The sequence below is a fragment of the Chionomys nivalis genome, chromosome 4, assembly GCF_950005125.1.
Source record: "Chionomys nivalis chromosome 4, mChiNiv1.1, whole genome shotgun sequence".
Taxonomy (NCBI): Eukaryota; Metazoa; Chordata; class Mammalia; order Rodentia; family Cricetidae; genus Chionomys; species Chionomys nivalis.
The window spans coordinates 43,351,724-43,357,723 of NC_080089.1; positions in this window are offsets into that span (position 1 = coordinate 43,351,724).

The following is a 6,000-nucleotide window of genomic DNA, read 5'->3' on the forward strand; positions in this document are numbered from 1 at the left end:
GTTCCTGCCTGGTTTCTACTTCAGTTCCTGCCTCAGGTTTTTGCCCCAGCTTCCCTGGATGATGGCCTGTGAGACAGAAGTATAAATTGAATAAACCCGTGACGTTTTATCACAGCACCAGACAAGGAAACTAATACAGTAATAAAGATAAATAGGTAGAAATACCAATAGATAAATAAAGAGGCGGGGCCTAAAGCAGAGAGTGAAGGAACGTGGGTCTGTAATCTTAATGCAGAGAATGGAGTGTTGAGGCAGAAGCAAGACTGTCTCATAAACACAAGCCCAAAACAAAAACAAAAGAAGAGGTAGGGCCAAGGGAGGTTCTGGCCAAGGTAATCCCCTCTCCACACACCATCACACAGATGGGCCTCCCTCGCCCCTTGCTTCTGGCATAATCTGCTGCCACAGGCCCAATTAAGTTAGCTGGGGATGAACTGAAACCTGGAAACCGTGAGCCAAAAGGAGCCTTAGTAAGCCAATGCTTGCAGATAGTTGTTACGGCAACAGGAAGCTTTCTGATAGATCACCACAGGCTTTTCAAACCCTCAGAAGAACCGCAGTACTGCCCACGCTGTGGCCCTTGATTTTAAAGATGTGAAGGCAGAAGTTTCACCTATATATTGCAATCAGATGGAATGGGGCCCTTCCAGACAAGGCCGTCCAAATTGTATTTCAGCTTGCTGTTTGTGTAATCCCCACACATCTCAAAAATGTGTGATTTCTACCTTGTGGATGGCCTCTGAGGTTGAATGTTTTTTTTTTTTTCCTCTTGAGACAGGGTTTCTTTGTGTAGCTTCTTGAAGTCTGTCTTGGAACTCACTTTGTAGACTAGGCTGACTTTGAACTCACAGAGATCCATCTGCCTCTGCCTGCCAAATGCTAGAATAAAATGTGTCCACCTCCACCACCCGACTAAGGCTGAATTATTGTATTTTAGGTTTCTCACTAAAATGACCAGTGTCTGACTTTATCAGGGCTGGATTTGTGTCTGGGTTGGGTGTGGGTGGCTGCTTAAGCCACAGCTCAGGTGGATTTTTCTCAGTAATTACACCTTGCTGCTAATGGATTCTATTACATTTTCATTTGTTCCACCTACTAGATACAATCACACAGAGGCTTCGAGTGTTGCTGGACAGAGTGCATCCCCATCTGCCTCAGCCTTTTTCTTTTCTTTTTCTTTTTTTCCTTTTTTTTTTCTTCTTTTCTAGACAGGGTTTCTCTGGGTAGCTTTTGAGCCTGTCCTGGAACTCACTCTGTAGACCAGGCTGGCCTCGAATTCACAGATATCTGCCTCCCGAGTGCTGGGATTAAAGGCATGTGCCACCACCATCACCACCGCCACCACCACCTCAGACTTTTTTAGCCTGGAGTGTTCTTCTCCTGGGTAGAGAGCTCATTGTTTCTCTAGTGGGTCACCCACCTCAGGTAGAGTGGGTGTCCTTTCAAGTCCCCGAGAGAGATCATGGTGGTTACACAGCATTCACCAAATTACAGCTCTACAATTTTCAAATTTAACTGTTTCTATTTATTTATTTGTTGTGCGCTGGTGGGGTGTGTGTTGTTTTTGTTTTTTGTTTTTTCCAACTGTTCTGGAACTAGCTCTTTAGACCAGGCTGACCTCGAACTCACAGAGATTTACCTACCTCTGCTTCCCGAGTGCTGGGATTAAAGGCAAGCACCATCACCGTCTGGCAAATTGAGCTTTTCTTGATCTTTATATTTCATTTAATCAATCTTTCTTTCTGTTTTTATTTTCCAAATAGGCTCTCACTATGTAAACCGGCTGGCTTTGAACTCGCAGAAATCTATCTACCTCTGGCTCCCAAGTGCTGGGATACTGGGCAGGCACCATCAAGCCCGGCTCACCCTTTTCCCCTTCAGGAATAGAGGTCAAACCAAGGACCTCGCATATGTTAGGCAAATGCTCTGAGAGGCCTCCCAGCCCTTCACCTTCACTTTTCATATAAAACTATCCAAACACCTGTGTGGAAGTTATGGTCATGTTCCCTGCCATGTCTGGGGGCTGGGGGCGGAGAAACAGGCCCTCCTCCTCCTCCTTTTCTTCCTCTCATGATTATGATGAGATGGCTTAGAAAAGCAGAGTCTGAAGTCAGCTCCACAGGCATCACACGTGAGACCACTGGAGTCCACACAAGACCACACAATCAGAGACTCCTCTTTGTGAAGGATATGTACTTTCCCGACTATCTCAGGGGAAAACTATGGCTGACCCCTCCCAGGGGCGCTTTCTCGGTGCTGTGTTCCATGCACGAAGCTCAGTTCTTTATACTCTCGGTCCCTTTCATCCTCCACGCAGCCTTTACGTATAATAATTCTATCACCACATTACAGACGTGGAAAGTGAGCTTCAGACAGCAATAGGAAGCAGTCTGAAGAGTAAGAGCTCGCTCAGGCACCGGGACCCAAAAGCACCATCAACACAGGAAGTGGGTGGTAAAGGTTGTCTTCGCTGGGAGCCAGTGCCCACGCATAACTCTCTGTAGGTAACAGGTAGTCTGCAGGGAGGAAGCCGGTCCAGGTGCTGGGTAGGCATGTCAAGGTTACCGTAAGGTTACGGGCACCGTGTGTGTATCCGGGCACCTCAGCCCGGGGCAGACCAGGATGAGGGACTGAGTCAGAAGCCTGGGTCAGGTGTTTAAGTACCAGAGACAAGATGAAACTGGGGGCAGCGTGTCTAACAGGGAGGGCGGGACAGGCGTGAGGAAACATTTATACATGTATCTATACTTGTCATGAGAATACTCTCCGTGGTACCATGTCAAGCAGCATGGCTAAGTCAAGTAAGATGGAGGGTGCATGGGAAAGAGGCACGCAGCCTTCTCTCCCAGGAGAGCTGTATGGGATGGTGCTGGGTGAGCTGTGAGGCTGGGTGATTGCTGGAAAGATGTGACTATGGTAGCGAAGGCCCAGAGGGATGGCCTGGAACTTCTGCTTTTCAGCAAGGGACAGCTTTGCCCAGTATTCTAATGTACACTAAATACCAAAGGAAGCATTCCTCAGACAGCGGTTCTCACACCCGATGACTCAGTAGCCCAGAGGGCTTGGTAAACACCGTGGCTGGGGCTAGCCAAGCGGCCGACTCTGGCAGTCTGGGTGGGCATCCAAATCCATGGGTCTAACATGTGTCCAACTGAACTATTGCCCCAGAAAGTCAGCACCCTGGACCACACAGGACCTCCGTGTTTACATACGACGGTGGGTACGCTTGTTCTGACACAGCTAGTAGACAGGCTGGCGCTCCCAGCCCATCCCCACAGCGCTCTCAGCCTCGCCACGCAAAGGTCACTGCAGCTGAGACTTTTCTAGAACAAGGATAACACCTCCCACTCTAGCACAACCCAACAGTTTCTTTCCCCAGTACAAGCGTCCCCCGGGGCCCACTCTGCTGCAGCTGAGATTTTTCACCCTGGTCCACAGACTCAGGATGCCCCACACCTCTGGTCCTTCTCTGGCCTACCTTAGTCTCTATTCTATTCTATTGCTGTTGTCTTAGTTATACATGGGCATAGGTGTGTGCATACCATGTACACACGTGGAGGTCAAAGGGCAACTTGCAGGAGTCAGTTCTTCCACCGTGTAGGCTCTGAGGATTGAGCTTAGGTTCTCAGGGTCGGCAGAAAGTACCTTTACCCATTGAGTCATCTCATCCACCTTGTTTTGTATTTTTTTGTTCGTTCGTTGGTGTGGCAAGATCTCACACTTTTGTCCGTTGCTGGTCTGGCCTCAAACTCATGGCGTTCCTCCTGCTTCAGCTCCCCACCTGCTGAGGTTTTACAAGTGTGGGACACGATGCTTGGCTGCAGCGTCTGCTCTAACGGAAGGTTTAGTCTTTGCTAGTTTTGTCGTGTATCCTGTTGCTTTGACTGTCTGACCCGTAGTCAGAAAGGGGTAGCTGTCACGCATGCACTTGTGCCGTAGGGTTGTCGTGACGACACGCTACAACCCAGAGCTGCTTGAGGAGGGGGGGCTTTATTTGCTTCATGTATCCTGAGCTACACACAGTCCATTCAAGAGAAGTCAAGACAAGAACTCAACCTAGGCTGGAACCTGGAGGCCAGAGCTGATGCTGAAGCCAGGAAGGAATGTTGCTCGCTGGACTGATTCTCATGGCTTGCTCAGCCTGTTTTTCTTTTCTTTTCTTCTTCTTTTTTTCCAAGACAGGATTTCTCTGTGTAGCCCTGGCTGTCTTGGAACTCACTCTGTAGACCAGGCTGGTCTTGAACTCCGAGATTCATCTGCCTCTGTGTCCCTAGTACTGGGATCAAAGTTGTGTGCCACCACCTCCAGGCTCCAGCCCAATTTTATAAAGAATTTTCCTCAATTGAGGTTCCTGCTTTTCAGATGACTCTAACTTGTGTCAAGCTGATGTAAAACTAGCCAGCACAACATATAAGAAACATTATGCATAATACTTAGTACATATAAGCTACTTATTCTTTCTTCCTTCATACTCCTTCCACCTCGCTCTTTTGCCTTTTATTATTTATTTATTTTGAGTCAGAGTTTTACTATGTAGCCCAGGCTGGCCTGGAACTCACTGTGTAGACCAGGCCAGACTCCAACTCACCGAATCCACCTGCCTCTGCTTCCTGAACGCTGGGATTAAAGACATATGCTATCATGAGCTATATTTTTTCTTCTTTTTCTTTAAAAATGAGGACCCCCTCAACCAAATTTCTTCTATGTACTCACATAAGAGACACTATCCTTGGGGTTCAAAATTAGAACCACAACTTCTCTGTCTCTTGTTTGCAGTAGGTGATGTTTAATGCAGAGACGACTAACTGGTCACAGAGCCCAGAGTAAGCTCAGCCCTCAGTGGGGCAGCAAAGATAACAGCAACAACGGCACCTCCAAGGCTCGGGGAGCAGTGAAGTGAGATGTTGTCTTCTGGACATGACAAGGCTGTGACAGTCCTGAGCTCACTGAAGAAGGTCTGTCCATGACTGGGCCCATAGCATCCTGTCATGGAGGAAAGAGGGGCTCTGAAGCTCCCCCTCTCTGAGGAGCTATGGGCAGTTGATGGTTGCTGGGGAAGGAGGCATTGTGTCCCTTAGTGCTGACTTAGCCACTCCTAGATAACCCCTCATCCATGCTCATGCCAGTGTTCCAGTTAAATGCGTTCACACGTGTGTGCATGTACACACACGCTCACACGTGTGTGCATGTACACAGAGACACACACAATGTGAAAGCAGGAAAGACCTACTGGGAAGAAGAGGGGCCTTGGTGTGGGGAGGGGTGTAAGGGATGCTACTGGGGAATAGGATCAAAGCAGATTAGATATGTCTGAAATTGTGAAAAAATAAAATTTAGAATAATAAAGGTGTATTATGTATTGGGAGACAGAGGCAGGTGGATCTCTGCATACAGTTCCAGGACAGTCAGGGATACATAGAGAGAAATATCATGTGTATGAGTCTTTTTTTTTTTCCAAATAGAAGTCCTCCATAGGTACAAATTGCTTTGTACATACACACACACACACACACACACAATTTTATTTTATTTTATTTTTTTAAAAATATTTATTTATTTATTATGTATACAATATTCTGTCTGTGTGTATGCCTGCAGGCCAGAAGAGGGCACCAGACCTCATTACAGATGGTTGTGAGCCACCATGTGGTTGCTGGGAATTGAACTCAGGACCTTTGGAAGAGCAGGCAATGCTCTTAACCTCTGAGCCATCTCTCCAGCCCCCCACACACAATTTTAAAAGGGGGATTGGTTCAGGCATGGTAGCTCACATCAGTAATCATAGAACTAAAGAGACCGAGGCAGAAGGATTGCCGTAAGTAGTAGATCAGCTTGGGCTACAGAGTGAGACTCTTATTTGAAAAAAAATTTAAAGGAGATAAAGAAGGTTGGGGCAGGAAGGGAGGTTAGCTAGGCTCTGAGGAAAGGCCTGGATGCAGCAGAGGGCTCCAGAGGGTGGCATGCATCTAAAGTGAGGGGACAGAGAACAGCTAGGACGGG